Source organism: Trachypithecus francoisi, unplaced genomic scaffold, assembly GCF_009764315.1.
Source record: "Trachypithecus francoisi isolate TF-2019V2 unplaced genomic scaffold, Tfra_2.0 Lachesis_group11, whole genome shotgun sequence".
Taxonomy (NCBI): Eukaryota; Metazoa; Chordata; class Mammalia; order Primates; family Cercopithecidae; genus Trachypithecus; species Trachypithecus francoisi.
The window spans coordinates 67231361-67259171 of NW_022681456.1; the positions used below are offsets into that span (position 1 = coordinate 67231361).

The 27811-nt window shown below is 37.6% G+C and overlaps 1 protein-coding gene and 1 long non-coding RNA gene across 2 annotated transcripts in view; one reads left to right on the forward strand and one right to left on the reverse strand.

Annotated features, from left to right (window-relative positions):
• GRIP1 (glutamate receptor interacting protein 1) overlaps positions 1-27811 on the forward strand; it is a 757962-nt gene that overhangs the window by 290890 nt on the left and 439261 nt on the right. The gene's annotated exons all lie outside the window — the stretch shown is intronic.
• LOC117089799 lies at positions 204-2950 on the reverse strand. Its single transcript, XR_004439764.1, has 2 exons — positions 2795-2950; positions 204-516 (listed from the first exon to the last, which is right to left on the reverse strand). It is a non-coding gene; the product is annotated as an uncharacterized LOC117089799 (long non-coding RNA).

The following is a 27811-nucleotide window of genomic DNA, read 5'->3' on the forward strand; positions in this document are numbered from 1 at the left end:
TAATATGTTTCCCCGCCCCTCTCTTCTCCTATACCCCCGCCCCGATGATGGGATGGTGGAGATATTGGATAGTGAAATTCTAGTGCTGGGACTCCTCTTGCCTCAGCTGAATCTCTTGAACTTTGTTTTGTTTTGAAGCTATTTAAAGTCGAAAGCTTTGCTGTTTGTTTTTTCTCTTAGTCTTTTATTACCATTTCACTTTCTTTCTCTTTTCCTCTTTTTTTTTTTTAATTACAGATTTGACGATTTATTGAGCTAAATGAGAAATATTGTCAAGGTAAACCCATATCAGTATTATTTTCTTTCCCCTCCTATGGCCAAAGTCACCGTGTTGATGGTAGCCCAGAGGCAGATAGAAGGGTAGCTGTCCTGGTCCAGGTTTGGTATTGGTCATTCATGCTCCACTGACTCGCAGAGCAGCTGGGCTGTTGCTGTGCTCTAGTGCTAGCTGTGCCGTGCTGCACGGTGAGTGAGAGATGGACCGCTTCCTGGGTTTTGTCAAGGCGATAAGAAGATCTAGGAGAAGAAAGGGGAAAAAGTACCGACCAGAAGAGGATTACCACGAGGGCTATGAGGATGTCTATTATTATGCTTCAGAGCATTTTCGAAGTAAGCGCTTCTCTCCATCCTCCGGTTCCTTCTCGCATGCTGGGGCTAACAATAAACCTTGTGTGGAGCCTTAGTCTTAAATGCAAAAGGTTTCTCAGATGGTGTTCTGTGTGAGCAGTCTGTAAGTACTGAAGTGCTATGTTTTGCTTGATTTGTTGCAAGAACAGCCATTAGATAATAGCATCTAGACAGTATCACCAGCCAAGGTCTGTACACATTGTTAATATTTCTGGTGGAATTAATTATGTTATTTTAATAAGCCATTCAAAAAAGTTGCAAGCCAACATAGTAGGTGGCCAGAATATGCTCTGTTGTAGTTGTTGCTTTCCTTTTTCTTTCAGAATAAGGAAGGCTAGCTCATTTGGAAGAAATAATTGTTCATGTTCAAGTTGATGTTAATGCTTAATGCTCCTGATACTGACTTCTAGACGGTTATCTGTGATTAATCTGAGATGTTGTTTGTACAAAGAAGTTCAAGTACCTTTCTCTGATGCATGTTTACAATTTTGTTATTAAATAAGGTTAATTCTTATTTGCTGTAAGCTAGAAGCAGTGATATCTGTGGTATCCGTAATATGTCTATATAGAGACATTTGTAAATTAGCTTATAAATAGAAGAGAACTAGCATTTTTCTTTTATCTGTCAGTGCTTTAAGTTTCTGGTAAGGTTCAGACTTGTCCCACTAGATTTAAAAGGCCCAGAAATGCCTAAGGGTGCAGAGAGAAAGCAGCTATGCACAGAGATCACTGAGTTTATGATGTGCCCCAAATGGGGGAAGATGACAGTTACATATGATCTACATTTTTAAAAAGGTAAAAATTGTTTATTTGTCTTCTTGAATAAGGATCTTTATAAAATTGTATTTCAATCCTAATTAGTTCTGGTCTTTTGATGTCTGATCATGAATGCATCCCACTTATAACCTCTGAGCATTAACTAATAAATAATTTAAATCCCAATTTCTGTGGTATTGAAAGCCATGAGAATTCCTTCTAAATGCTAGCAATTCTGTTGTGATTGATGAAGGTGGAGGGTTGAAAATTCATGTGGTGGCGATAATACAAGAATGTAAAATTGTAATTATTTGATATTTGCTTGAGTAATGTGGCTGTATTGCTTTTACCTGAGTAACCTCTGAGTTTTAGAGATGTTTCTCTTTTAAATGTGTGTACATGAATAATGTGTTCTAACAGTGACACTCTGTTTCCTAAATTTTGTTTCCATAATATATCCTAGAATTTAACTAAACTTTATGTCACATCAAAAAATATTGTCAGATTGCATGTGTAATTCTGAAAACTTGGAAACTGAACAAAAAAGGAGCTTATGAACTTTTAATTAGACTGGTAGTCATTGTACAAATTTTTTGCAGTCAATATATACTGAGTCAAATTCATGCCATCTCAGGTTTGTACTGTGATATATGTTTGTAGAAATAGAATTGAACAATATTTCTCAAATGTCTGCATACTGCTAGCTTTGGTAAGAATTTAAAAACAATAGAATTACTCTGTAAGTTTATAAAATGTCCTGACAAGAAGAACTATTTATGGAGGTATCTAAGAAATATTCCCAAACTAGAGTTAGGACAATGATATAATGAAGATAGTAAGTAGTCTTTATACATTAAATGAAATAACTCAAAGAGAATCACGTTTTATCTCATTTGTCAAGGCCATGCTAAGGATAAGATGTTAAATAGCAAAAGTCATTTCCTTTAGCTACAAAACTGACATGTTTTTCCTGTGATTTATCAAAAGACACCCATTATGTAATATATAAATTGTGGAGTTAGTTGCAAATTGAGTCCCCAACTTGAAACTACTACATAATAAACAGAATGTGTCAGAGTGGACTCAGGCACTTGGGATTTGGCATTTCATCAAATGTCAAATAGCCTGGGGTTTTAAAGAAGATAAGTCATATAACACAATGACTTCTCAGTGCATCTTTTGATTTTCATTTCAGGGCTTCTCTGAATTGGGTAGGGGAGACATTCACTTATATCTTAGTGCTGTAGAAAAGCATTAAAGAGTGAGACTGACCTTAAAACCAGTCCTCTCAAATGGGTAATATGGTTGAATTCAATTACATCTACAACATATCTGTTTTAATTAGTTTTTGTCATAATTTAAAAGTTTATACTCTATGTGTTTCTCTAGATGGCTTAGAAAAACTATTTACATTAAGGCTGATAACGTGGTGGAATTTACTGATGATGTTCACATCTTCGTTAATGGTGCTATCGATGAACCAGAAGTGTCATTCTTGTTTTTCTCCTTAGAGTGTTTGTTTCTTGAAAGAAACTTAACTCTCTGTCTTGTCAGTTTTTCCCTTGGAGCAGATTGCCACAAGAACTTTATACGTGTAACAATGAAATATTGAGCTAAAAAGAACCTCCCAGAAAATTCTCCAAGTTTGCCCTCCCTGTAGTACATTTTCCAGTTCTGATGTTTAATTTTATCCTAATTAATGTCTATTCTATTGTGGGTTCTGATATAGAGTTTCCCCACCCTTTCCTTCATCTTAAATACAGCATCACTTATAATCTCATTAAATGCCAGCGTCTGAATTAAAATGTCCATAGGGTCAGATGCTATGAAAGAGAAGTTATTTTAATAATGGATGACTTTTCTGAAATTCCATCAAAACTCAGTTTTAGCAGTGACAATGATGATAAAATGATTTTAAATCTCCTCTGACTTTATATTGACCTGATGTATGTCAATGTACATGAGATGGTCATGTTTGTTTTTTTTTAAAAACTGCTTTCATCACTCATCTATCCTTCATAATTCTAGAGTTAGAATTTAAATAAACTAGACAGATGCATGCTTTGGGTAAGTCACCAAACATTTCTGGGCTTTTAAAATGTAATACAAGGTGGCTTTGTCTCTAAAGATTTTCCCAGTTATAGAACTATATTATATATATTTTGAACTTTGCTAGATTTCCAAAACAATTCAGGTAAAAGTATTGACTACAGAATTTTCATTGGTATTTAAGACAAAAAGAAATCACCTAAATATCCTGAGGGAATTGTCTTTCTGGCAGGAATGCTCAGTAGGGAGAATTCCTGTTACCTCAGGGTCATAATCTATCACTGAATATTAAGTAGTGTTGGAGAATTTTGATAAACCTTTGAAATTATGAAGATGTTTGTAAATTCGAGACTGCATTTTTTATTTAATCGTATCCACCAAGAAGCATCATTTACTTTTTGAAATTCTCACATAGATGATTCATTTGGTATTTTTCCTTGAGAAAAACTTGCTTTGATTACAAAACTGTCATAAACTTGAATGCAGTCAATAGCTAGAAAAGGACCCTAACATTCCATTTTATTATGTTTAGTGTTTTTGTTTTTCACAAAATACTGTGTTATGGTAATGTCTTTTTATAGGCTCTGGCAGGTCATATGTTAATTCATCTGTCATAGAAAAATAAAATGTCTGATTCTATTGTCATGTGTATTTTTATTTAATCACACTGGATAATATTCAAGCTATAAGACAGATAATGTATACTATACAAGCAATCTCTTAACACTGTTCTTAATACATAACAATCCTGACCTCTTGCTGTCCATGCAGCTGAATTACTTGAGAAGGAAGAATTTGTCTCTTATGAACAGAGGTATGTGAGTCACTGTCATGTACAGTGCTAGTATCTTATACACACGTGTAATGGTATGGAATTAGGTGTAGGGCTCCTCCATGATAACTGCTGTTCTTGATCTTCTTCCTGACTCACCTAGATTGAAGAAAAGCTGTGTGGTAAAGCCCTCAAGGCAGTCATTAGTGACCAATTAACTTTGCTTACTGAGGTCATTTCAGGGAAACCAGAGAAAGGGAGGAACATGAATATGGTTTAGACCTTCTGAGTAAAAGGGTCATTTGTATGTACAAATTATTTCATTTGTTGTTTTGTTGTTGTTGTTTGCCTATTTTAATAGATATTCAGCAGTAATTGTGATGTGTGTGTATGAAATCATTGTTAGCTAAGTTGTTTTATGATGCATTGTATGCATTTACAATTCCTAGTTAGGCAATTCAGGCTTTAAAGTGTCTTCGATATTCAAATTGCATTTTAAAAGGGTGCTTCACTTTCTTTCATGTCATTGAAAAACACTATGCATTGTTCTTCTTAGAAAAAAAACAATATTGGTGGGTGTTTGTAGAATGATAAGTTTTAGGCTGTGGTGTGGGTGATTAGGCAAGTAATTTATTCTTTAGAGTTTTCCCCCTTTGGTAAATTCATGTAACCACACCCTCTCTGCTTCAGGAAACTGACATCTAATTAGGACTTTCTTTCTTGATAAGTGTGCCACAAGGTTAGAGTGAGAACTCTGACATATACTTTGGAAAGATGCCTGATTTGTGCAGAAATATGTGCAAGAGCTGAACATATAATCAAAGGGATTGTTGCCTTCCTCAGCCTGTGGGGGATGACAGGGAAGAGGAAGGAACTGGGGAGGGGAAAAGGAAGGAGAGAGGGAAACACATTTCATTAGCTGCCCTTACTTCTCTAGTGCTTACAAGCATAGAAGCCATTTATTTCTATGTTAAAAATAGTGGGATCATCAAACTGACAGGTCTTGGATGTGAAATCCTGGATGATTCAAGCCTTAGCTGTATTTAGTTTAACTCAAGAAATCCCAGATGAATTAGAAGAAACATCAATTATAAAGAAATAGGGCAAACTTGCTTGTTTTATGACTATACTGCTTATTTTTCTTCCCTAAGAATTGCTTTCCATCTATGGTATATTTGTCTTGTTGAAAATTGATTGGCTAGCATGTTCCATTTGTTGGTTATTTTGTATCACCACCTTTCTTGTCTCAAGCTATATTTTTTTCTACATGGAATAAAGAAATACTAAAGTTGAAAGAGACCTTAGAATCTACTTTGTCAACCTGAGTATTTTTTTAGATAAAATAACTAATATATAAACAAGTTAATCAACTTACGGAGTCCCCACTGATCATCGTGGAACTGGGAATAGCAGCCAGACTCCCTTATTGGGTCTGGTCCTTCACCTGTTATCCCCACTTCTGTTTTGGCTCACTGATGAGCCTTCTGGTGATATTTAAGCTCCAGGATCATCTACATATAAATATAACTGCTTAGTTCTCTGATATGTGGCTTTTTTTTTTTTTTAACAGTAGGCCATCTTATCTTAAACTCTTGAACAAAAACAAACTCCTAATTAAATATTGCAAGTCAAATTAACATGCTATTATATTTACAGATGATGTTAATTAAAGTGATTGTCAGTGGCTCAAAAACCAGAGGTGATTTTCTGTATCACTTCTTATTTGCTCTATGGTTTGCAAATATAACTACCTTCATCAATGAATATTCTTTCAGGGGACTTAATTTGGCATAATTATTTCAGACAATATTAGAGTTAGGAGGGACTCTAATATTGGTAAAGGTGTACTATCTGAAATAAAAAGTCCTTCTTCAATATCCCAGCTATATGGACATCCAGCTTTCATTTAAATCCTTCCAATGTGAACACGTTCATTTCCAGACAAGGCAAGTTACTGAATAAACCTATGCCTCCTTTAAATAAATTGTAAGTTATATGTTAAGTTGCTGGCTTATTCTAAGAAATACAATATGTGTTCAAAATCTATATCTTGACCCAAATAAACATAGACTATTTAATGTGCAATAAGATTTCATGCTTCCTTTTTATTCACATTACTCTTTCACGGATGTAACATATGGCATGTGGAGGTGAGTAATTCCTTCAATGCTATTTCTGTTTTAACTATACAAACTCAGAAGAGCTCTGTATTGGGCCCACATCCATGTGGTAATTTTTATTTCATGTTTTCTTCTTTTTTGTTGATTTCCACAAGATCACCAAAGCTTCTATTTATTTAATAAAAAGCATATTCTAGTGCTTTCTGTTTGCATGATGTAGTGGTCGTCTATCTGTCTGCCTTAAAACTCTTTTCATTCCCCTTGGAAGAGCAGTGTTCATGTTTAAAATACTCCTGTTTCTCCTTCAGTTCTGTCATTATTGATTGATCAAAACTGTGATCATTTGGGTTACAATTATAGAAAATTACCACATTTTAGTCTTTAGTGATTTGTCTGTTAATGAGCTCATAAACTGAGCTGAGACAATCAGGATGCTCCTGTGGGACTTTGCAAATTCAACCCAGTGCACTGTGCTCATGGAGAAACCATTCTGGAGTGGGAGGGAATCGAGCACACATCCAAAGGAGATAGACATGAAGGATCAAGAGGCTCCGCTCAGGATTGTAGTCACTAATTCCAGTCCTTAAGGTCTCTAGGTTAGAGAATTAGAAAGGACCAGAACCCAGATTGGAACGCAGATCAGCTAGTTTCAAGTTTGATAGTGTTGGTAGGCTCTTATTTGGAAAATATGATTCTTTAGTTATTTTCATTTGATCAAAATAAATGCCACAGATGGAAACTATATTCTTTCCATAAAAGTTCCCATTCTCCCAAAATATAATTCTCTTAATGGGGCTAAAAACTATGTGACTTTGGATGAATCATGTGGGTCAGTATGCTTCTTCAGTTTCCTGTTTGTAAAATGGGATACTAAATCCCAGTGGAGAGTGCTGAAGACCCAAGAGAGAGGAATCACTGGCAGGTCTAGTCCGTAGAGCTGTGCCTCCCCAGAACAGCATACATCCCAAACAGCTGGAAGAAGGGGATAGCTAGTAGGCAAATTTAAACAGATGACGTTCCACTTAGCAGCATATCTGCAGTGCATTTAACATTCTTTGCCCTTACTTTTCATTTAGAGAGTTAAGTCTTGTTTTAGAGGGGAACACACAACTTCCCCATGTACCTCTCACCAGATCATTCACCATGATGCCAGATGGAAACATGCCTGGTGGTATATTAGAATATAATAGAACTTTTAATCTGCTTTTTAAAATTTGAAGTGTTGGAATTCTACCCACTATCTCATTAAATATTATATAAGCTTAAACAACCAAAAAGCTTTTCTGAAACATCCAACTGTGGAACTGAATTATTTGGATCTGTAGATATAAACTAAACATCAGCAACTAGGTTTATAGATATGTAGAAACTGAGTTGAATTTCAGTTGATATACCAAACCTTTGAAGACCTCTGTTTTAGAAATTATTTGAACTGGCTCCAAAATAGTATGAGATTGTGACTAAGTTATTCATAATTAATAATATTGTAAATAATAAAATATAATGCTTGAATTTTCTTCTTACCATCTTTATTCTTTCAAGAAGATTGTATTTGTGGTAAGCATCCCACCATTTTTATTCATTCAGCAATTACTTGATGATGCACATGTCAAGTGTCATTCTCCATGCTGGAGATACCGTGGTACAGAAGACAGAGGAGGCCCTTGCCCTAGTGGAGTTAGCAAGCTAAAAAGAAAACAGAAAAACTAGTTAGTGGCAAGTGCAATGAAGAAAACCAGATCGAAGTTTTGGGATGGAGTGCTGGAGGTGGTGAGAAGGGTGAGCGTTTGAGATAGAGTGTTCGTTCTTGGAGAACAGGATGTTGGGATGCCCCTGATTGAAGAGACACAGTCATTGTGTAATCTGGATAGGAGACTGGGGCATAAAGCCTCCAGAGATAAAAGTGTATTCATTCTAATACAGTACTTCCCTTCCATCTTCTGGATGGCTTCCTTTGACATTCATTTGTTAAACCAGTTTTTGTTTTTGTTTTTTTAAATTCAGAATCCATTTTTTCCTAGGAATAAGGCGCTCAGAATAGGAAAAATTTAGATTTAAAACCAGGCCTAATCATGAAGTCTTTTTGCAATATTTCACTAACAGGTAAAAGATGACTGTGGCCAAAGGGGGCATAGTTGCTGGAGAACACCTCTATTTTGCTGAGAAAGACAGGGCTGCTGTTGCTATTCACATAGAGGAGTCTTCTGTTAATATACTGTTGCAAAGTTAGGCATTGTGTAAAGTGGGGGTGGTGATTTGGGGATGTGAGAAGATGGTTTGCTCTGTCTGTAGAATAGTGTCAATAAGTGTGTCATAATCTTCTCTGTATTTGGATCCTAAACATCCATTGAGCATGATTCTTAAGCTAAAAGTATACTTACCATGTCATCAGAGGATACTAAAATGTATGACTGCTTTATAGTTTGTTGTTTTCTGTAGAACAGAATTATTTTATGCTTCTCCCTGGTCTTTCAAGTACACTCCATTGTAAAGATTCTCAATGGCTTTTGTATGTCCAAGGAAAGATTATATGTCAAATTATTTCCAGAAAGTGCACAAAGTTGTACAGGGTCTTTCAGGTTACAGCCCACAGCATCACCATCTTCTGTGCTTTGTGGAGAATTAGACCCTTTATATTACTATTGTAGATTATGTTACTATCAGTAGATAAATAGGGAATTGTATGTTGCTTGTTGGAATAAGTTATTTTCTACATAACTTACTATTTGTTAAATATGATTCAGAGGATTGGACTTTTATGTTTAAAAATTTAATGTAAGATGAAATACCTGTTTTCTGATAATTAATCTGAACTGCTTTTCAGGATGGAGTCTAGCCAACAAACTTAAAATTTATGTGTAGTGTCAGAACAGTGGCAAACATTTTGTGAAAACAGGTGCTTTTGATTACTGCTGAGCTGGTCTTATGTTTTCACATTGTGCTTCTGCTGGCAATGGTATGTGGTTCATGAATTTTCAGGTGCAGAAAATAACATTTGATTTGTGAAGCCCCGTTTTTGAGATAAAACTAGGCACATGTCAAATGTAAGCAATATGGAATGTGAAGCCAACAATGGCATCCTTGCTGATTCTAAAAATTGGATATAGGTTAACAAATAGCTGTAGTGGAAAGTTTTACAAATGATTACAGCTCTGGTTAATACTTGTTTTTGTAAACTGTAATCTGCATGCAAAAAAAATAAGTTCTGCAAGTATTTTGAAGACATGAATATGAACTTATTATACCTTGAACAATTTTGCTGAGTACATTTCACCCTGCTTATAATCATGATCACTTTTAGGGGAACAGCTGTTAAAATTTAGGGTGAGATGTACGGGTACTCAGCAGTTGGTTGCAAATTTCCACTTTATGGATTTACAGTGGTCTTTCATTATTGAAGTAGAATTGGGGAATCCCCAACACCTTAAAACTGTTATTTATGGCTGGTTTTATCTGCCAATGCCAAGTTTTCATGATTTATAGGAACAAACACCTCTCTCTTTTATTCTTAAAAATTCCAAATCTTTTGCGTAATGGTGTTTTTAGCACTATTTGGAAGATGATCAGGCATAAAAGGAATTGTAAAGCTAAGAACTGTTGGGATCTTCCAATCCAGCCCTCTGATTTTGCATAAGTTTAGTATCTCTAACAACTGAGTAATTTGCTCAATAATTGTTTAAGGCTTAAAGACAGAAAATATCTAACTCAAGATTACACAGCTCAGGATAGAAGTAACGTAAGTATTTAAGTCTCTGAACTTGGTGTATTTTTAATCATATCCTCCCCCATTCCTTTCCCACTGCTTCAAATACTGCCTTCATGTGAAGTTTCCCACAGCCCTGCTCACTCTCCCAAGGGTTAGCCCTGGAGCCCCTGTGTGTCTGACTGGCACCCCACTTACTCCATTGTGTTGTGATTACTTACATACCATGTCCTTTTGTGAGTGCCACATCCTCATGTTTGTATTCCAGCATCTAGGACAGTGCCTGGGCCATCTATAGATGTTTCTGTCTTAAAAACCTGTGAAGGACACAAACTCATCCTTTTTTTTTTTTTTATGGCTGCATAGTATTCCATGGTGTATATGTGCCACATTTTCTTAATCCAGTCTGTCACTGATGGACATTTAGGTTGATTCCAAGTCTTTGCTATTGTGAATAGTGCCACAATAAATATGTGTGCATGTGTCTTTATAGCAGCATGATTTATAATCCTTTGGGTATATACCTAGTAATGGGATGGCTGGGTCATATGGTACTTCTAGTTCTAGATCCTTGAGGAATCGCCATACTGTTTTCCATAATGGTTGAACTAGTTTACAATCCCACCAACAGTGTAAAAGGATGAGTTTGTGTCCTTTGTAGGGACATGGATGCAGCTGGAAACCATCATTCTCAGCAAACTATCGCAAGAACAGAAAACCAAACACCGCATGTTCTCACTCATAGGTGGGAACTGAACAATGAGATCACTTGGACTCCGGAAGGGGAACATCACACATCAGGGCCTATCATGGGGAGGGGGGAGGGGGGAGGGATTGCATTGGGAGTTATACCTGATGTAAATGATGAGTTGATGGGTGCTGATGAGTTGATGAGTGCAGCACACCAACATGGCACAAGTATACATATGTAACAAACCTGCACGTTATGGACATGTACCCTAGAACTTAAAGTATAATGATAATTTTTTAAAAAGGAAAAAAAAAAAAAACCTGTGAAGAAGACTGATTCCCATAAGCCACCCACAGAAACCTATCTCATTACTTTGTAGTCACTATTCATGTGTTTGAAATGATTAGGACGTTTAGAAAACCATACTGTGGCTGTAAGAATCTTAGTTTGCCGTATCCATGATTCTGATACTATTCCTCTCCATCTACCTCTCTGTGTAGCACAGGAAAACACAGCTCTTGCAGCAAATGTTTTGAAAATCCAAATGCAAGGAAAATAGAAGGGAAAGAAGTGGTTATACTTTATAAGATTCTTATAGACCTACCTTTTTCTTTTCAACACACACTTGCTACGAAGTTTATTATGCTTGATCTCCTGAGATCAGTGCATGCTAGGCCTTGTGCTTAGTAATTTATGTGCATTAGCTCATTTAATCCACACAACTCCATGAGATTAATGCTATTATCTTTATTTTCCAGATAAAACTTGAGCCAAATGAGCTTAATTAATTTTCCAAATGTTACACAATTGTCGGTATGTTAGTTATTATCAGCAAATATGCATTAAGCACTACTATGTGCTGAGAGCCATGGCAGGAGTGTCCCAGCTCCCAACTGCAGTGCTGAGTGCCATCCTTCCCCATGTTGCTGGTCAACCGTGCCTTCGTGATGGCAACCTCAATCCTCATGATGGATTGATAAACTCTTGAGTCAGCCTGGATATAATTCTATGTCCCCAAAAGGAGAGAAAGCAGCAAACGCAACATGCTGTTATGACTAAGCATTTTTGTGACTTCTCAGTACGTTCATTCAATTATTTTGCATTCAGTTGTACTTTGAATAGGAGAATTTACCTTACACTCTAGTGTGACTTCGTAGTTATTGTTTTTTTCCCACTGAATCTGAAATTAGGGACTGATGTATGTAATTCACAGCATACTTGGACTGGAAGAAAACTTATCACCAAGGTGAGCAAACAGATCTACTTCGGAGTTGGGACCTTGACTCAGGTTTGTGTATAATCCCTCAGCAATGTAGAACAAGAGCAGGAGGGCTGTGACATTGTCCTGTGTCACATCCAGCCATCAGAATATTTGAATATGAGTGCATTTTGTGTCTGTAATACCTAGAACTCAAATTATGAAAAGCTAAACAGTCCAAAAGCAATGCATCTATATAAACAAAAATGTGAATGTGGGTATAAAACTTCCATAAGAGCAGAGAGTTCTCTGAGGGATTCCAAATAAATCCTAGAATTCATGAGAACTGGAAAGCTATATTGGAACTAGTTTTATTTATTTATATTTTTATTACTAAGTCACACATGAATCATATTCTCCTCTTCCATGAATAAAGTAAATACCCACATATCAAATTTACTGATAGGAAATATTTTTCAAATAGAGTGAAATTATTCACTATAAAACATATGCGTTTTTAGTGAATATTATTTGGATTATTGGCAGCAATGGTCAGGGAACTCTTAGTGTCAGGTTGTGTAATTTATGTTATCTAGTTTGAACTTGGCTTTGTTAAAGTGTTCTACTTGGAGTGTTGTAATTGTCTCAGACAACTAGCTATGTGTTCTTTTTATTTGGAAGGTTTTGTTTTTTATTTTTTAGTTTTTACTTCATAAAATTGAGTGTTCCTCAATCAGAACTTGCAATATTTCATTTCAATGAGACAGAGATCTCTTGGTTTGAGTTGTAATAGCAAACCTCAGAGATAGTCCCATATAGCTTGGGCAACATAAGGAGTCCCTGTCTCTATAAAAAATTTACTTTTAAAATTATTTTATTTTGTAGATATGGGGTTTTGTCATATTGCCCAGGCTGTTCTTGAACTCCTGAGCTCACACTCACCCCTCGGCCTCTCAAAGTGCTGGGTTACGGGTCTAAGCCACCATGCCCAGCTTCTCAAAAAAATTTAAAATTAGCCAGTCACAGTGGTGCATGCCTGTAATCCCAGCTACTTGGGAGAAGGGGGAAGGGACACTGAGGCAGAGGGATCACTTGAGCCCAGGAGGTCAAGGCTATAGTGAGCCATGATCATGCTACTGCACTGCAAAAAAGAAAAAAGAAAGAAATGGTCTGATATGATTTGGAGCTATTTGATGTTATGTGCAAGTGCAAATATTAAGCTTTGTAGAGAAAAGTCATAGTACAGTGTATCATTTCTAAGAGTTTCAAATCAGTTCTTTTGCTTTGTTAAGGTATTTGGTAGCTCTTACGTGTATCAGGTTCTTCTCTATTTTTGTATCTATTTTTCTGCTCAAAAGTTTCATAAAATCTCATTTTCCCACCTCTTTCTCATGAGGAAACTGGAATGTTAAACTTTCCAGGCCCTTCAATCCCCTACCAGTCATCCCCACGTGTGAGAATGTTGTTGACTTCTCTAACTCAGGAACGGAAAATCAAATGTGCATGTTCACATTTTTAAGTGGAAGCTAAGCAAAGACGTACAGAGTGGTATTAATGGACACTGGAGGCTCAGAAGAGGGGAGGGTAAGGGGGATGAGGGATAAAAAACTACATATTGGGTACAATGTACACTATTAGGGTGACAGGTGCAGTAAAATCTCAGCACCAGTATACAACTCATCTGTGTAACTAAAAACCACTTGTACCCCCAAAGCTACTGAAATTATACATATCTAATATTATGGATATCAAAAAAGTATATTGTTGAGTTATTCTTCGATTAGGTATTCAGTTCCCTGATAAATCACCAGGCCCCTCAAGTATTTGTTTCTCCTCGAGATTTCATCCTGACAGCCCTGCCAATGCTGAACCTTAGCTCCATCAAACCATCTGTGGTCTTCACTCCTGCTACTGACATGACTGGAAGAAAAAAACTGTATAACCATAGTGGTTGGCTACATTAGAGATTTATGAGTTCCAGCCTCAGCTGGGTTCTCAACACTAGTCATCAATCTTTTGTCTTTATCTCCAGCCACTCTCTTTCCCTTTCCCTAAGCAATCATTCCCAAATTGCATCTCTCTCCTAAAGTCCCAGCCTGCTCCTTGCATCCTGAAACACACTCTCAACTAAAGATAGGGGCTACTTCTTAGTTTACTTGACTCTGCTTCTTCCACCTTCTAAATATCTTTTACGAAAACTTCCACTATGCGGCATGCACTTTCCTGTCCCCAAAACACAAAGCAGATGCCTGGTTCACTTACAGTGATTGAGTGATGCCTTGTGGCCCTCTGGATTCTGCACCTGCCATTCTACTGAAAAGGATTCATCCGAGATCACCAGTGATCTCCTTATTCCAAATTTTGTGGTCTTTGAGACTTTAACTTCATTGAGCTTCCTGTAGCAACTGTACCCGTCATCATTTTGGTCTTTGAGTCTTTCTTGTCTTGGCTTCTATGACCCATCTTCTTTCCAGTCCTCCAGCCTCTCTTTGATACCTTCTCCTTCCTCCCGCTCCTTCCCCTTAACTCTGGGGTACAGCACTGGCCCTTCTCCCTTCTCACTCTTTGAATTCTTCCTGGGCAATCTCTGCTTCCCTCTTTTTGTAATTTAGATGTCACAAATGAGCTCTGGATTTATGTTGCCAACTGTCATCTGGGTGGTCCATTACCACAGATTTCAGCTTTTCCTAAACTGAACTCAATACCTTAGCTCTGCTACCCAAATATGTTCACTCTACCTTTCTTCTCTCTTTTAGCTATAAAGGCACTGTCCTCTAAAAACTAGGAACCTTGAGTTCATTTCTCATTCCTTACATTATCTAAGTTTTCTAATATATTTCATCTACTTCATCTACTTTATACTTCATCTTTGTATTCCCTCTGCACCCGGGGTAGTCCATAGTTAGAGCTTAATAAATGTTTAATTTTATTTTATTTCACACCAAACTGTAGATAACTAGAATAGGGGATTTCAAGGGACAGATCTATCTCCAACTTTAAAGTATATATTAATATTTAGGCCTACTGGAAAGATACTTGGCAGTTTACAATGCCTCAAGGCTAAAATTTTTTGAGATAAAGTATTCTGTTCATGTCACAGTACCTAAATTCATGATTCTGACCTTGTTCATTAAAAGCAAAGTGGGCAACTTGAGTCTGAAGGACCTATGTAGCTGGAAATATTAGCTTGGAGTCCAGAATTCAATAACCATTGATTGTGCAGTCCAAAGCAGTTTATTGTTGATATCTTTTCCCTAAAATGAAATCAATTATTCTTGCCTGTGCCTTTTTATTAAGGGATCTGCTGTTTGGACTAGAATGATAAATTTAAGTCCAGTGGCATATTGAAAATAAAGTGTTTTTCAGTGACTTCAAAATGTTGATCTAATGAATCACAAATTATATTAAAGCTTAGTGGAGAAGGCAATAGAAGTAATGAGAACATTTAATGGATTCTAAATGGTAGCTCTAAACACTTTAAATTTAACATCAAATAACATTTTTTTCTCTTTTTTGTAAGATAGGAACTTTTCTGCTTATAAAAGTTATTAATTGGTCTAATCAAAATGATTAGAGTTTGCATATTCCTTGTATTTTTCACTCAGTTTTTCTGTAAACAATTACTGTAACTATCTTTTCACAGAGAATAAATTAAGATGAAAGAATGAGTTTTATATTCAAGGGAGAAGTAATTCAGATTGCATGGTTTTGAAAAGAGTGATCAAAACAACTATGTTTAGAATACAAATTTCAAATTTAAGGACATGTTTAAATAGTTAATGGAAAAAATTTTTGCATGCCGGTAAACAGCAAATTAATTATGGGTCATTCTTATCTATTTCTATAGTAAAACTTGTGTATTATAGTTTTGGTAATAACCATTGCAATAATTATAATTTTATATTATTTAAAAATTTTACAATGCTATAACATACATTGTCCTTTTTGGTCTTTCTAGCCATCTTATAAGTTGATAAATCAGCTATTGTTACTGTTATTCCTCATTTTATAGATGAGAAAGCAAAAGCACTGAAAATTTAAATCACTTATCCAGTGTCACACAACTAGTGAGTAGTGGCACTCCTCCTGATTCACTTATTTGCAAATCTTATGGGATTTTCTCCTCTCCTAAATGGACTTAGAGCTCTTTGAAACAAGCTACCCATCCAACTTAATTCTCCTGTGCCTGGAACATAGCAGGTTCTCAGTGTGTATTTGTAAAACAGATTCATCTAAACTAGAATGGAATTTCAAGTGTGAGCCTTTTTGTAAAGAATTTTACTACTCAAATACCATATTCTGTCAACCTAATAGAATTATGCGGTGACCTTGAATATATTGAAATTGCATTTTAAAGTTCTAAAAATAAAGTAATTGAGAGTTGTCTTGGAAAACATAACAAAAAGGCAAAGGATGAGTATTTTATTGTTAATCTATTTAATTCCTTTCTATCAGTTATCTGTTGTCTATTGCTGCATGACAAATTACCCCCAATTTGGCAGCTTAAAAAAACAAACATTTCTTCTCTCATAGTTTCTTTTTTTTTTTTTTTTTTTTTTTTTTTTGAGACGGAGTCTCGCTCTGTCGCCCAGGCTGGAGTGCAGTGGCCGGATCTCAGCTCACTGCAAGCTCCGCCTCCCGGGTCCACGCCATTCTCTCGCCTCAGCCTCCCGAGTAGCTGGGACTACAGGCGCCCGCCATCTCGCCCGGCTAATTTTTTGTATATTTTAGTAGAGACGGGGTTTCACCGTGTTAGCCAGGATGGTCTCGATCTCCTGACCTCGTGATCCGCCCGTCTCGGCCTCCCAAAGTGCTGGGATTACAGGCTTGAGCCACCGCGCCCGGCCTCTTCTCTCATAGTTTCTGTGGATTGGGAATATTGGTGCAGCTTAGCTGGATCCTCAGGTTCATGGTCTCTCAGAAGGCTGTGACCAAAGTAGGCTAGGGTACAATCATCTCTCGGCTGGAATGGGGTGGGATCCCGTCTAAGTTCACCAACATAGCTGCAGGCAGGTCTCAAGTTCTAGATGGCTATTGTATGGAGATACCAGTTTTGTGGGGTTTTTTTCTCCCCACAAATACCCCTCTCCTTTGAGCAGCTCAAACAAGACAACTGGTCACTTTAGAGCAGGTGTGCCAGAGAGAGCAAGAAAGGGCGTGCAAGACAAAAACCACAGTTTTTTTTTTTTTTTTAATTTAATCTCAGAAGTAACATCTCATCACTGTAGCCTTCTGTTCATTAGAAGAGAGTCACTAGGTCCAGCCTATACTCAAGAGGAAGGGATTACATCTCCCTAGTGTGCAATACTAGGAGGACACTAGGAGGTCTCGATCATTTGGGCCATCCGAATACTACCTATCTTATTCATGTTAATATTATTTTTCAACCATTGTAAACTGAAAGAAATAAAATTCCAGCAGACTGAGCTCTACCATGTCCAGACTTTTTAAGGGAAAGCTACAGAAGTTCAGCTCAAACTGGCTTTAGCTAAAAAAAAGTAATTTATTTTTGTATTTTTTGTATTTAAGAAAAAAGTCTCAGTGTTGTCCCGACAGTAGGTGCAGCAGAATTCTGTTCTGTTCTCCATTGGCACTCAACTTTGCTTTCTAAATAGTTTTGAATGGATTCTATCAATCTGTCTTGTACTCCCTGACTACCCCTATGGCAGGGGTGTGTGAAATACTCCAGTTGACCAATCCTGCATCACTTGCCCACCCCTGGAACCCGGGGAAAGTGACAGAAGCCAAAATGTAAATCATATGAACTCAGAGTGGAGGAAAGAAACCTTGAGGTGCTGTGACCTCAGTAAGGCCCCTTGGCTGATGGTAGGCAGATCCCTACAGCCCACAGCACCCATCGGTCACACTTTAAGTCCCTACCTGTTCTAACTCATGCAGTTTACTTTTGAGGTTATCTTAGTTCATTCAGGCTACTGTAACAAAATACTATAGACTGGGTACCTTATAGACAACAGAAATGTACTTCTCATAGTTCTGGAACTTGGAAATTCCAAGATCAAGGCACCAGGTAGATTCAGTGTTGGGTAAGGGTCAGTTGCTCATAGATGGTGCCTTCTAGCTGTGTCCTTACATGGCAGAAGGAACAAGGCAACTCTCTGGATCTCTTTTATAAGGGCAGTGATTCCATCTGTGAAGCTCTGCCCTGCCCTTATGATCTAATCACCTCCCCGAGGCTTCACTTCTTAATACCATCAACACCTCAGGGTTTAGGATTTCAGCATATGAATTTGCAGGGGAGGGGACATGGTGGAAGACACAATTCAGATCATAGCACTGGTGGACTTAAAGATGTACAGGATAACGTATCTTGTTTTGGTGGCAGAAATGGGAAGAGAATTATTCTTCTCAATAAAAGAATGTGTGCTAAATAATGTTTAAAATCAATAGCAAAAGCTAAGCCACAGTTTTGCAATACGAATGTGTCTTCTGGAAACAAAATGTCCTAAACTTTCTGTGTAACCTTTAATTGTTAGTAGAGCACATCCCCAGGACTGAATTCAGTTCATCTGTCTGGAGCTTTAGAATGAAAACAAAGCCTTATTACTGTGTTGACTTACAGAAAACACAGGTGTGTGTGCACAGATAGTAATTGGGCTCAGCTGGGGCCATTTAGGGGTCAAATACTAGGTATCCAAGGTTACTCGTGTGTAAAATTAAACCTCATAAGCTGTAGTCACAGCTTTATAGCAGCTGGCTTATTGTTTTGCTTTAGATTTCTTCTCCTTCCTCTCCAGCACCCACTCTGCACCCCCACTTTCAGGTATCGAAAGGATTAGATCTGAGGGTCAGCTACGGCTCTTTTTCAGAGACAAAATAGAATTGTTACATAGTTCTTAAGACTAAATTATACTGTATTAGGTTAATGGCAAAAGCAAAGATCATTTGTTAAGCCTTAGTGCTGTTTTCCACTCTGCGGTTCCATATAAACGGGGTGTTGCTCAAGGTTCCTTCTCTCAATAATGACTGTTGGCTTCTCTGCTTCCTAGTCCTGTGAGAACCCTTGGAAATCAGTATGTCTGGACAGCCAATAGACCAAGGCTCTCATCGTTCTCCTTCCAGCTGCAGCACCCCCCAGGCAGAGTATTTGGTGTTCCACCAACATTCACCCTTGAGTGCTCACCAGTAGATATCGGGTAAAGCACTGGGGGCTGCTGGGAAAAACAGAACATAGTCAATGTCTGAGGATGAGACCAGAGATAAATGATTTGGGTTCGGGAGGAAGAGAAAGCAACAGCCTAACTAGTCTTAGGTTGAATGGACATGAAAGTGAAGTTGCCTCCTGAAGCTGTCCCCAGCCCTGCTGCTATCTTACAGGTTGCTTTAAGACACGGTGCTGTTCCCTCTAGGTCTGTCCACCAACAAAGTTCTGTGGCCTCCATACATCTCGTGTGTGGCCACTGTGCCAATCCAAATTCCTCTTTCCTCTATCCGACCATGTGTATTGATTTTTATTTTGCAAAATGTGGTTGTCATATCCATCTACCAGAATGGGTTTTGGTTTTCTACCCCCCAACTCCAAATTCCTAGTTGTCTTCTCCTTCTCCTTAACTGTTATTCCATTCAAAAAGCTATAATTTCAATACAAAAACTTAGTGTCATTTGTTAAACCAAATTGCTTTATTTTTTTTGTGTGTGTGACAGGGTCTTGCTTTGTCACCTAGGCTAGAGTGCAGTGGTGCAATCATATCTCACTGTAACCTTCATCTCCTGGGCTTGAGCAATCCTCCCACCTCAGCCTGCTGAGTAGCTGGGACTATTGATGCATACCACCATGCCCGGCTAATTTTTAAATTTTTTTGTAGAGTTGAAGTCTCTCTGTTTTGCCCAGGCTGGTCTCAAACTCCTGGCCTCAAGCAATCTTCCTACCTCAGCCTCCCAAAGTGCTGAGATTATAGGTGTGAGCCACCATGCCCAGTCCTGCTTTTGTTTTAAAAGTCACTTAAGTATGTGATTATCTGATAATCCAGGTTATTATTAACGAAGTTTTTGTTTTGTTTGGCTTTTGTTTTTGTTTTTACTTATTAACCCAAATGAATCTCTAAATGATGGAATTTCAGGCAGAGTAAGAGAGAATTTTGGATTGGGTCACTTTAGTACATTTGGCTAAGTATATTCCACTTAAATAAAAGGACACATTTTGATATGGGGAACTTGCAGCCTCTCCCACCAGAAATATTTCCATCTCCTCAACCTTTTTCTTTTTGAGACAGGGTCTTGCTGTGTTGCCAAGGCTGGAGTGCAGTGGCACAATCACAGCTCACCACAGCCTCCACCCTTCAGGCTGAAGTGATCCTCCCTTGTCAGCCTCGTGAGCAACTGGGACTGTAGGAACTTGCCACCATGCCCAGCTAACTTTTTTTTTTTTTTTAATTCTTGGAAGAGTCAGGGTTTCACCATGTTTTGCCCAGGCCGGTGTTGAACTCCTAGCTTAAGCAATCTGCCCACCTCGGCCTCCCAAAGTGCTGGGATTACAGGCATGAGCCACCGTGCCTGGCCCTCAACCTTTTTTCTTCAACTAGCTCTTGACTTTTTCCTACTTTCCTCTTCTTATATCCACCTTTTTTATTTGGAGTTCAAGGCCTATGCTGATCTAGTAAAATATTATTCAGTACAAGTCAGTAGAGTATGAAACTCATTTTAAAATAAGCTTTCAGATGTGATAAGAAAGACAGCCAGAACATGGAAGGTAGTGGTAGTCCTACTATACTCTAGGCTGGTGAGACCTCACAGGCAACATGTTATTTGCTTCAGGGAGATGTGGACAAACTGAAGCACTGCCAGAGAAGAATGACTAGACATATGAAAGGTGCATATGGCTTGACTGAAAGAACAGAAGGTGCCTATTCTGGTCAAGACAAGACTTCACAGAAAAATAACAGAGAGGAGGTTGGAGGTACAATAGTGCTAACTTGCATAACCCATGAATATGCTTTGTGTGACTCTTAAAAACAAAGCTAAGACCAGGGAGTAGTTTTTCAGAAAGACTTTATTTTCCTGAAAGCAGTAACATCTTTCCTATGACCATGGTTAGTGATGCTATAGAAGGAATGTATACATAAGAATTAGGATAGCAAATAGATTATGTGCTAACTGCAGTCAACTGGTGGAAGCTGGCTGTAGAGGATAGTCATTATGAGCATGGACATTGGATTAAAATGAGTCTGGCTTTCAATGCCAGCTCAGCCCCTGCCAACTATTAAGCTAACCCCTGATTCTCAGTGTCCACATCTCTAAAAGACAATATAATATTACGTACCTCATTAGGATATTGTGAGGTTATAAAAATGAAATGATGCATGTGAAGAGGTTAGTACAGTGCTGTGCAAATAATAGATAATCAATGTTACTATTGGGAAAGATTGTGAAGGTCAGAGGAATCTGTGTTTGGTGGGAAAGCAGGCCCTACCAATTAGTGATGTCTGCTGTGAGTGAAAGTAGGCCACATATTTATCATCCTTGGGGTAGAGCTGGATAAAGTGATCATTTATGCTCAATCCTCCTGTTTTACTTTTCATGTAACATAGTTATCTACTTACAACTTTAAAAAATTAGAGGAAATATTGGCTTAAGTTAGAGGCCTTCTCTTTCCATTTTCCCTGCTGTCCCTCTGTTCTTAATTATATAAGTTTAAAATTATGACAATTATATGGAAAGTAAATACCATTTTTGTTCTTCTGTTAACCTTGGTAGTCTTACAACATGAATGAGTCAAAAGGAAATGTACTTTGCAATGCATAATGAATGAGCCTGCACTTCTTAAATATCTCAGTTCTACTACAGGTTAGATATTTAGAAAGAATGTGAGGAAAATCAAATCTTAATGCAAGCTATCTTTTGCCAAATATAATTTCTTATCTGAATTTTTTTTAATATTTGTATTGATCTCAAACCTGAGTTCAATACTTTAAATAGTATTGAAAAAATACTAGCATTTTTTTTTTTTAGCACTTTAAGGTATAAGTGATTACCTAGACTCTATTTAGAATACCTTATCTTAAATATCCATGGATACTTAAGAAAACTGTAAAATTGATGTGTTGGCCATGAATTTTTAACCCTGCTTATGGAATGTTGTTAAGAACATTGCCCAGAAAATAAAGATGTATCATTAAAGCATGTCATGTTTGCAAGGTCATCGCTCTGAGTGTTAATTAACTCCTAGACCTCTAAGCACAGCCACCTCACTTATAAGTTGCTGCCAAGAGGAAAACGCGGGTGCCACTGGTTGGCCATTGTCCAATGGATGTATTTTTCTCAGATATGAATAAGAACTGGACTATGAAACAGAAACAAGCTATGCACTTTTAATTTTTCCATCACATTTTAATAATCAAGAAACAATGTGGCCGGGCATGGTGGCTCACGCCTGCAATCCAAACACTTTGGGAGGTTGAGGTGGGCCAATCACATGAGGCCAGGAGTTCAAGACCAGCCTGGCCAATGTGGCAAAACACGTGTCTCTACTAAATCAGTACAAAAAGTAGCCAAGTGTGGTAATCATGCCTGTAATCCTAGCTACTCAGGTAGCTGAGGCATAAGAATCAGTTGAACCCGGGAGGCAGAGGTTGCAGTGGGCCAAGATTATGCCACTGCACTCCAGCCTGGGTGACAGAGTATTCCCCCCCCGCCCCCAAAAAAAAGGTACCTTTACTCATTTGTCCTTCAACTGAGAAATATGGCAATGCACCATTATTTCAAAGAAGCAGTATTGCCCCTTGGTTAAAATCTCAGACTCCACAGTGAGAAGGGATCAGAATCCTGGCATCTCTACTTAACTGATTTTTAACTTTGTCAAAGTATGTTAACTTCTCGAAGCATCTTCAGTTTCCCCCTCTGTAAAATGGGGATAACTGTTATACCTATCAATCATCTCTTGTGGAGATGAGAGCAATAGGAAAACTTATGGCAGAGATTGTTACATAGCAAGCAGTAAGACTAACTACCATTATAAATAGGAAAAATCATTCATAAGTCAAGAGTACTGGGTTCTAATCCCAGCTTTGTCACTAACTAGCTATGCAATTTGGGGCTATCATTATCAGTTCTCTGAATCTTAGTTTCCACACCTAGAAGTGAAAGAAATTGATTGCATGATCTTGAAAATTACTTCCAACTCTAAAATGCTATTCTGGTTAGCAGAAACATTTAAAAACTCTAACTAAAACAAAAAGCCTCCTCCATTTCTAATTGGTAGTTAATTATTTCAGTCTTTACTTAAACTTTCCTTTATGTCAGGGAAAGACCTTTTGTTTTTCACCACTTCTGTTTCCCCAGGAACTTCATTGCCTCCAGTTCCAGAGAAAGGTGTTAAGAAGAAAATTATTTATTTATTTATTTATTTATTTTATTATACTTTAAGTTCTAGGGTACATGTGCATAACGTTTAACAACCACTTGCTACTGTCTGAATACTAACTGCTCTTAATTGCTTTCTTTAAAATAGCTTTCTGTTAATGGGGAGGGCTTGAAAATCCCTCAATCCAAATTCCTAATATCTCTTTATCAAACACAAACCTGTTCATTTCTATGTAGTATTTTTATTGAAGTCTAACATTCATATAAAAAGTACACAGATTCTAAGTGTACAACTTAATGAATTTTTAAGAAGTGAACATAACCATGCACCAGCATCCAGATCAAGAAGTAGAACATTAGCCAGCACCTCAAAATTCCCCTTATGCTTCTCCTTCTAATCACTAATTCCTATCCAAGGTTAACCACCATCCTGATCTGGAATGTAATGTTATAGATTACTTTTGCATGTTTTTGAAGTTTATATAAATGAAATCATTATACGGTTAGTAGTCATTTCCATTGGTGTATTTTGAAGTGGAATTGCCGGGTCATATAGTAAGTACATGCATATGTTCAACTTTAATAGATATTGCCAACTCATTTTCAAAAATGGCTATACCAATTTATACACCCTTCCCCTACCCTAAGAAGGAAATGGAGTTTCATTTCTGATTATCTGTTTTAAAACCTTCTTCATGCAGCCTCCTGTTTTGAATTAAATTATACAGCTTTCTCTCCAATACCTGTATCTTCTACCTCAGTGATGCTTTGCTTTAGTTTGCCTTGGACAGACTCTGGATATACCAAATTCATACCTGTTGTTCTTGCATAATTATGATTAGTGCTCCTTTCATTTCCAATTTGTCCTAGGGTAGAGGGAGATGGAAAAAATTCTAAAATTAGATTGTGGAGGTGTTTGCAGAACTCTATGAGTGTAATAAGAAAACATTGTGTACACTTTGCTTGGGTAAATTTTTTGATATATGAGCTATATCTCAATAAAGCTGTTTTGATGATTTTTTCTAGTTTGGATGATAAGTTATGTGGTCATTCTACTTCATCAGTTTCTGCCAACTGCAAAAAAGTTATTTTTAAAAGGACAGAAAGACACCTAATTAGGTTTGGCTGCTTCATTTGGAAAAACAAAAACAGACTTCCCCTGGCATAGTTTTTGAAGCATTTTCTAGCAAGAGATGCCATTCAAAGCAAAGGAAAATTGATTGTGCTACCCTAATCAATTAAGCTACTCTTTTGAAAGGGGACCCCTTGCACTGGCATTGAGTTTGTTTTATAATTTACCAAAAATTAAGACAACTTTTAAAGTAAATGTACCTTATAAATGTTACCACGAGACAGAATATTTTAATTAAAACTATGGTATCGCTGGGTAACAAACTTCCCTAGAATTCAGTGGTGAACAATAATCATTTTATTGTGCTCTTGGTTTTTATGGGTCAGGGATTCAGATGGAGCACAGCAGACAGTTTGCCTGCTCACTGTATTCTAGTTGAGCTAGAATACCTATATGTGGCTTCTCTGCATGGACTAGTTTGGGCTTTCTCACAGTATGACAGCTGGGTTCCAAGACAGCATTCCAAAAGGGCAAAGTGGCAGTGCATGGCATTTCATGATCTGGCCTTGAAAGTCACATAAAGACGCTTTTGCCATCCTCTGTTGATCAAGTCCCAAAATTCGGCCCAGATTCAAAGGGAGAGGATATAGACCTCATCACTCAATGGGAGGGGTTTCAAGATGACACTGTAAACAGTACATGGGAGACATTGTGGGATGCTGCTTTGGAAAGTATGCCTTTCCTTTCATCTGGGTTTTCTCTTTCCTCCATTGCTGTTGTTCCTGTCCTGATTTTTTTTTTTTTTGAGACGGAGTCTCGCTCTGTCGCCCAGGCTGGAGTGCAGTGGCCGGATCTCGGCTCACTGCAAGCTCCGCCTCCCGGGTTCACGCCATTCTCCTGCCTCAGCCTCCCGAGCAGCTGGGACTACAGGCGCCCGCCACCTCGCCCGGCTAGTTTTTTGTATTTTTTAGTAGAGACGGGGTTTCACCGTGTTAGCCAGGATGGTCTCGATCTCCTGACCTCGTGATCCACCCGTCTCGGCCTCCTGTCCTGATTAATTTTGATTCCACTCCAAGCAGTTTCTTCTCAATATGGAGTCCTGTCCTGAAAGGGAGCCCACCTGGTCAGATTCAAGAATTCACAAGGGCAAGACTGCTACAGACATGGCCCCTTGTGCCTTGCTGTGAGCCCATGGCCCTCACTGGCTTTGACTTGGTTATTTTCAACCACTGTTACCAAACTGGCATGTGGCACTCTCTAGTGAACACCTGCTGACTATTGGGAGGTTCTCCTGTTCTCACATCCATCAGATGCATGTTGGCTTCTCTCTGCTTTCTCTTGCACAAACACTGATATTGCTCTTCTTGATAGCTTGTCCTCACTTGCTTATAGTTTGGAGTTTGTGAGATACATCATCGCCTGGTTTGATGTATGTGTTGTCCTTAGGGTTCTGACCACCTAGTTGCTCTGTTTTTATGTAGAGACTTGGGAAAACCTCAAATTATGCTGCCACTACCACCATCACCATCTTACCCAAGTATACCCGGAATAAAGTCCCACTCCACATCTCCCGCTCCTTCTCTGCCTCCTGACGCATTCACCACACTAATTTTTGTGTTCTTTAACTTTGCTTTAGGGCCTTTCAACTGGAATGTACTTCTTGAATATAGTCATATGGCTGACTAATTCTTAGTATACAAATATCATTTTAAATGCCATGTCCTCAGACTTGACCTTCCTGTCTACAGTAGCTTTCCCGTCATTCTCTACCACATTGTTCCATTTTATTTTCACTACTGCATGTATTATGTGATATTACTTGTTTACTGGGTCCCCCCAAAACACTATTATGTATGGAATGTTGTCTGTCTTGTTCAACACTGTATTCCCAGTAACTGTTACGTAGATGTTCAATAAATGTTAGTAGGTAGAATGAAGGAATGAAAAGTGAATGACTAATCAAGGTTTCCTGATTGTATAACTATCATTATGATCTCTAAGTTGCTTTGTCTTGTGAACCTCAGCTTACTAAGAGGTGTTTCCATATTTAATATTCTTTGATACGGTAAACTTGTGACATTCATGAGGAATATGCCCAGAAGGTCTTCTTGTATCCACAGATTCACCAGTATGATAACAAAATCTCCCACATAAAATGCAGTAAAGTGTAGCTGAAACATTTAAGTGACTCTTAATGTTTTTTTTTGAATACAGAACTAAAATCATTTCTAAAGCCATTAAAATAAATTCAGCCACTAAAATAAATGCTACACTACATTACACATGATTTTTATTTTCAAGAGGTTCTTATTATTCTCTTTGATGTCCTATGCTTTGGCAGATAGTAAAGTCCAGCTTAATTTGAAAACCTGCCATATTGACCTGGAATAGGAAAGACAGACTGTCCTTGGGCAACTTAAATCTGATTTCACTTTTTCTCCTTGAAATTATATGTTAACAAAGACATTTTCCTAAAGTATAGCACTTCATCTTTATTGAACAGATGTTCTGGTTTCTCCATCTTTTCTTTGAATTTCTCTTTTTGGGGAAAAATGCTCCCAAAGCTATGTGGCCAGCTAATGTGTTCTCCTCTTAATCTCACATTAACGGGATAGAGTTGTTCCTCACATTTTCAAATTGACTTTGGCTAGAGGTGAGGTCAGTTTGGGCTTCTCCTTCATATCTTGATCACCTGTCACATCTGGATCTTGTTGGTACAAGCTCCACAGCTTTCCATCGATTTCCCCTTTCCCTTTCCTATCTCTACTAAAATTTTCACTACTGAGCAATTTTGTACCTATTGAATATATCAGACTGTTTACATGTAGAGATATGGTGTCCTAGCTGGAACACCCCCAGCACTGCACTGAAAATTAAATTATTCATTTCTTCATTTGACTCCAGTTTGTGTTTTTCTGTGCAAGGTTTGTTTCTTTATAGGATGTTTTTACTTTCTTTTTTTTGTCATAGGTAGCACAGGCTGCACAAACATGCAGAAAAACTACACTGTCTTACTGCTTACTTGGTGGTAGGGCTCATGGTTTTATAGTAGCTTTATACACTATTTCCTCTGGAAACAAATCCAGCACTGTACCATTATATGGTATATGTTTATGTGCCAAGTATCTACTATGCATTTATCTCCTTTAATTTCCACTGTAATCTCATAGGGGATCATATCCCCATTTACTGGCAAAGGAAACTAAGACTCAGAGAGTTAAGTAAAAGCAAAGCTGGTTTTTAGTTCATGACTGCCTATCTATCTAACTTCAGAGTCTTTTTGCCACTTTTAATAATACGTCTATTTGTGTGTATGTAAACTTTATTTTTGGAGAGATAGTGTTATTGTCCAATAGAAATATACAAATCACAATTTCAAGCTGCATATATGATTTTATATTCTACTGTAGCCACATTTTAAAAAACCAAAAGAAACAGGTGAAATTAACTTTAATTATGTATTTTATTGTACCAGCATTTTGCAATTAGTACAATTTTACTATCCAT